The following is a 6000-nucleotide window of genomic DNA, read 5'->3' on the forward strand; positions in this document are numbered from 1 at the left end:
GTAGTGGCATTAGTAAAAAAGGCGGAATTGCCCAAGAGGTGCGCGGAAGCAGCCAAGCATGAGAGCAGTCAAGGGCAAGCAGTGTGCAAGGTAGTGGACAGGAAGACAAGTGACCATAAACAACCACCAGGGCATCAAGGAGCAAGGAACTACAAAAAGTACAATACAAGAACCTAATCTTAGCTGGGACAGGTTGGATAATCTCCGTCCTATTTCACTTCTCCCCTACCTGGCCAAAGTGGCAGAAAAGGTGGCAAATCTTCAACTTATGGCTTTTGTGGAGAAAGCCAACCTGCTCCATACAACTCAGTTTGGCTTTCGTGCACGCCATTCTACGGAGTCTGCACTGCTCATGGCCACTGAGACCAGCAGGCAAGGGGTCGATGAGGGGCATACTATGGCCCTCATTTTACTTGACCTAAGTGCAGCCTTTGACACTGTAGCACATTTCACCTTGCTACAGTGTCTCAACAAAGGGGGAGTCACTGGGTCAGCACTGGGGTGGATCCAATCTTTCCTGACTGACAGGGGCTTTCAGGTCAGACAGGGAGAATACTACTCTCGTGTGTTCAATCTTGATCAAGGGGTCCCTCAGGGCTCCGCCCTCAGCCCCACCCTGTTTAACCTTTATGTCTCCCCTGTAGCCACCATTGTGGAAAGTCATGGCATTCAACTAGTGTCAAATGCTGATGACACACAGATGGTCATCTCGCTGTCACGAGCACCTGATGTTGCGGCATCCAGCTTCAGTGCTTGCATGCAGGAGCTTGCATCCTGGATGTCTGACAACTGCCTGAAGCCGAATGGGTCCAAAACTGAAGTGCTCGTGGTAGGAGGTAGACCGAACGTGTGGTCCTCGGCATGGTGGCCAGCATGCCTGGGCTCCACTCCAGTGCCTTGTCAACAGGCCAAAAATCTTGGAGTGATGTTTGACTCCGACCTATCATTTGCTCCCCATATTAATAGGGTTGTCGGAATGTGCTTCGGTATGCTCAGGAGTCTAAGGAAGATCCTGGACCTACTTCCTATTGGTGCCAGGCAGACTCTTGTGCATGCCTTGGTCACATCTAGACTCGATTACTCCAATCTCCTCTATCTAGGAATAACAGCTAGAAGCCTCAATCGCCTCCAGGTACTTCAAAATGCCACAGCCCGGCTGGTGCTGAGGCTTCCTAGAAGAACGGCCTCTAAAGCTGCCTTGAAGTCCCTACACTGGCTTCCGGTCATAGAAAGGATTATCTTCAAAGCACTCTGCATGTGCCACCGCATTATCAGGGGCAGGGCGCCCGCTCCCCTACACAACCTCATCACCCCCTACAGACCGGAGCGGTTGCTCAGATCCTCTGGCACCGGACTGGTAGTCGTCCCCAAAGTCCATAAAGCTCGAATGGGGGGGGAGATCTTTCAGGTTTCTTGCAGCCAAGAGCTGGAATATGCTTCCGATGGAGCTGCGCCTCGAACCTTCAGAGGCTAAGTTCCGCAGAGCGCTAAAAACTAATCTCTTTCGCTCAGCACTGATGTAACCTTCATGCTCTAGCCGCCTCACACTCCTTACTCAGCGCGGGGACACGCCGGGGTGCGTAACCATGCGCTTTACAAAATTCCATAATAATAATAATAAGACCACAAGGACAACGGAATTGGAGTAGGAACACATGCTATAGATGCGGCAGCAACACTCACGCTGCCAACGACAAGGGTTGCCCTGCATTCGGTGCCAAATGCTCATACTGCGGACTATTAGGGCACTACGAGAAAGTGTGCAGGAGGAAGACCCCTAGAAGCGAAGTAAAGTATGTGGCACAAGAGGGGCACAAGGAGAACGAAGAAGAGGACGAGGAAGATGAAGATGGAATCCTGATAGTGGAAGAGCAGGTCCTAGGCATAGAGGGCACCACTGACAAGAAGCCAAAGTGTGAGATGACGATCGGAGGAGTACAAGTGACCATGGTAGCTGATTCGGGGTCACCCTACACGATTATCCAGAGAAAGATATTGGAGAAGGAGTACGTGACAAGGACAAATTATCATCTAAGGCCCACAGACATCCACCCAGTGACATTCATTGGAGAACCTATCCCTATGGTTGGATTTTGCCCATTGTCATTCGAGTTCAAATGCAGAACGTGCGAAGGAAAATTATATGTGGCCGAAAAGGGACCGTCGGTTCTAGGCTGGAAAGATCGAGGAGCCCTGGGAATGAAGTTAAATCCGGGGGGGCACACGCAAGTCCTCATGACAGAAGAGGGACCACAATATGCAGCACAACGATGGAAGGAAGAGTTTCCAGAAGTCTTCAGAGAATCCATAGGACGCATGGCAAAGTTCACGCATAGAATTCATCTGAGAGAAGGGGCACAACCGGTGTCCCACAAAGCACGTAACATCCCGTTCCGGACCAGGACAGCAGTACAGGAAGAGTTGCAGAGACTGGAAGATAATGGAGTGATAGAGGCAATCGACAACGCGGAATGGCTGGCGCCCTTGGTGGTAGCGCAGAAACCAAATGGAAGGTGAGACTGTGTGTCGACCTAAGAGAACTTAACAAAAACATCGTGGTGGACAAGTTCTCTCTTCCCAGGATCAACGAAATGCTAGCCAAAACCCAGGGAGCAAAATGGTTCTCCACCATTGACCTGACATCAGCGTACCACCAGATTGCCTTGCATCGATCCTGCAACCACCTTACATCATTTATCACACCATTCGGATGCTACAAATTCTGAAGGATGCCCTTCAGATTGGCCTCCGCGGCTGCGGTTTTTCAAAAACTGATGCACAGGTTGTTCCACAAGAAGGAAGGCATCCAATATTTCCAGGACGACATATTGGTGATGGGGACATCCAGAGCGGACCACAACATGAAGTTAAAAGAGGTACTAACCATATTGATGCAAAATGGACTCACCGCTCAATGGGACAAATGCAAGTTCGGAGTGAACAAAGTCACATATTTGGGGCACGAGATAAGTCAACATTGCATCGAACCGAAAGCATCCAGTGTCACGGCGATCAGAGATGCTCCCACACCCAAGAACAGGGAAGACATCAGGACTTTCCTGGGGATGGCAGAGTTTTATAGTAAATTCGTGCCACACTTTGCATCTAAGACCCATCACATGCGATTACTACTGAAAGACAAATCTACATTCCGATGGACTGAAGAGGAACAACAGGAGTTCGAGGACATGAAACGCAACATCAGTGAGGCAGTGCCCATACATGGGTTCAACCCAGAGGCGCAGACCATTCTAACCACAGACGCTAGCGATAGAGGATTAGGGGCAGTGCTCACGCAACAATCCACAGAAGGAACAATCACTACGATCAGCTTCGCCTCCAGAGCATTGGCCCCCAATGAACAAAAATGTAGTGTCATCGAGAAGGAGATGCTAGCGGCAGTGTGGGCAATGGAGAGATTCCGGCAGTTCCTGTGGGGAGGAAAGTTCCTTCTGCGTACAGACTACAAACCCTTGGTGAAAGTCCTCACATCAAGCGGGCACGAGCATGCTACTCCACGGATAGCCAAAATGACACTGAGGCTACTCGATTATGTGTATGACGTGGAGTACTTACCAGGACATAAGAACAAGGTAGCAGATTTTTTTAGTAGGGCTGCATCCAAAGAATGTGCGGAGGACCAAGACGAAGGAGGATGGGAGGAGTACGCGGTTGCCCTCACAGGGGACCCAGAAAAAGCCATAAGCGCCCAGGAATGGGAAAACGAATACGACAAGGACGTGAAACTAAGTGCAGTAAAAGCATATGTGACGAATGGATGGCCGGACAAGAGATTGTTGGAGGAAGAATTGAAACAGCATTGGGAAATCCGAGAAGAACTATCTATAGGGGACAAACCCTGGTTCTTGCTAAGGGGCACCAAAGTCATCCTGCCTTAATCCCTGAGAAATCACATCGTAGCCATCACACACAAAGGACACTTGGGGATCGTGAAAACTAAATGGAGAGCTAAAGAAGACTACTGGTGGCCGGGAATGGATGTGATGATGGAGAGATATGTAAGGGCGTGCGAACAATGCAGCAATGCGGACAAGACTCGGAAATTATTACGCCCGCCCCTAGGAAGCTACGACTGTCCGGAAAACCCATGGGAAGAGATTTCCATAGACATCCTGGGACCCATACAAGACACATAATGCACTCAGAAATATATAACGGTGGTCATAGATCGATACTCCAAGTGGCCGGAGATAGACGTGTCTGAGAACACCGAAACCGAGACAGTACTGGCCTTCTTAACAGACATCTTTATAAGAGAAGGGGTCCCCAAAGGGATTTTGAGTGACAATGGCCCGCAATTTACGTCAACTAAATGGGAAACCTTCATGGAAAGGAATGGCATTGCGACGCGCCATACGCCAATATACCACCCGGCAGGGAATGGATTAGCGGAGAGAATTAACCGGGTGATCATGGGATCGGTCCAGGCGGCGATCAGCCAAGGCAAGAACTGGGAGAAGGAACTGAAACGACTGATGTGGGCATATCGGATAACACCGACCACCACTGGGTACAGTCCATTCAGAATCCTGAGAGGAAGTGAACCATTCACAAAGGATAATGTGGCGTGGAAACGCCTCACGGTGCAAAGCCACTGGTCTCCAGCAGTGGTGCGCAGAAACTTAGAGAGAGCCCAGACAGTGTACACAGAGCACTATGATGCCAAACACAACACCAAAGAGGTCACACTAGAGAAGGGCGAATGGGTGAGAATCAAGCTGCCTACACAGAAGAAGAAAGGAGATAGTAAATTCACACCCCCTCTTCAAGTGATGGAACCATATTCTAGGTCAGCGCTCCTCAGCGACGGGAAAATATGGTCTCAAGATAGAATGGCGAGGTGTAATTCAGCAGGTTTGAGTAACACCATTGTACTGCTCGATTTTCCCGGCCTCCCGGTGTTATAGAGCGATCCATATGACTTCAGTCTCTTTCCATCCAAGTCTAAGGACTGGAGTAGTGAATAGGGCCTGTCTATTAGACACTTTTGACACAATCCCGTGCTCCTACCCATAGCTCAGGGCCTACACACATAGCCTAGGGGATAGATTCGGTAGCCTTGAGGATAACTTGCCCTATAGTGAGGGTATTTCATAGAGCTGTGTTGAATTCAGGCCTGGTAGGCCTTAAACGGGAGAGATATTATTCACTTCGACATGATCCTGTGTCCTTCCCCATAGATCAGGGTTTGCATACATATCCTAGGGGATAGATCCGTTAGCATTAGGGGTAATCTGTTCTGTAGTGAGGGTATCTAATGGAGCTGTGCTGCATTCAGGCCTGGTAGGCCTTAAACGGGAGAGACTCCATCTTTCCTCCTGTTCTGGCAGCTTGGGAAGTTTCTAGGTCATAGGCAGTGTTTTAGTTATGAGGTGTTATTCGCTCGGAGAGAACCGGTTCAGGCCGGCCCTTATCGAAGGATTGTATTTTTCTTCATGCCGAAGACACTACATCAGGCCGGCCGGCTGGGAAAGTGTCCTTGGTGCGGGGAGGTACAGGAATTTGGTGGGCGGCAGGTTTCGAGCTGGAAATTTCCATGAGAGAATGCACATCTATATTAGTGAAAGTCTGAGGCAGACACGGGCACTTGCTTCTAGACCATAGGCGGCATCTGGCCGTTAGCAGAAAAGCTATTACTTATTCCAGGGAAGACGGATGACGAACTCGAATCTAAAGAGGACAGAGTAGCCGACAGGGAAGAGGTTCCAGTGACTCGGAGAGGGAGAAGGGAGCAGACCCACAACTGTAGGAGGGTGACTTCCAGGCGAAGCCGAGGCATAGACGAGAAGGGAACCTAGATGACCATTGAGCACGGGCTACGTACCATAAAGGTGAAGTCGACCCCTTTTTCTTTAGAGTATACAACTTAACCTTTCACTTTCCTTGCAGGTTGTCTATATATATAATGTATTCTGCGAATGTGCATGTGGCATTTAAATAAAGTATTTAGCTTGTTGTACGTTAGCATGTGTTGTGTAC

The sequence above is a fragment of the Triturus cristatus genome, chromosome 7 (genome assembly GCF_964204655.1).
Source record: "Triturus cristatus chromosome 7, aTriCri1.1, whole genome shotgun sequence".
NCBI classification, from domain to species: Eukaryota; Metazoa; Chordata; class Amphibia; order Caudata; family Salamandridae; genus Triturus; species Triturus cristatus.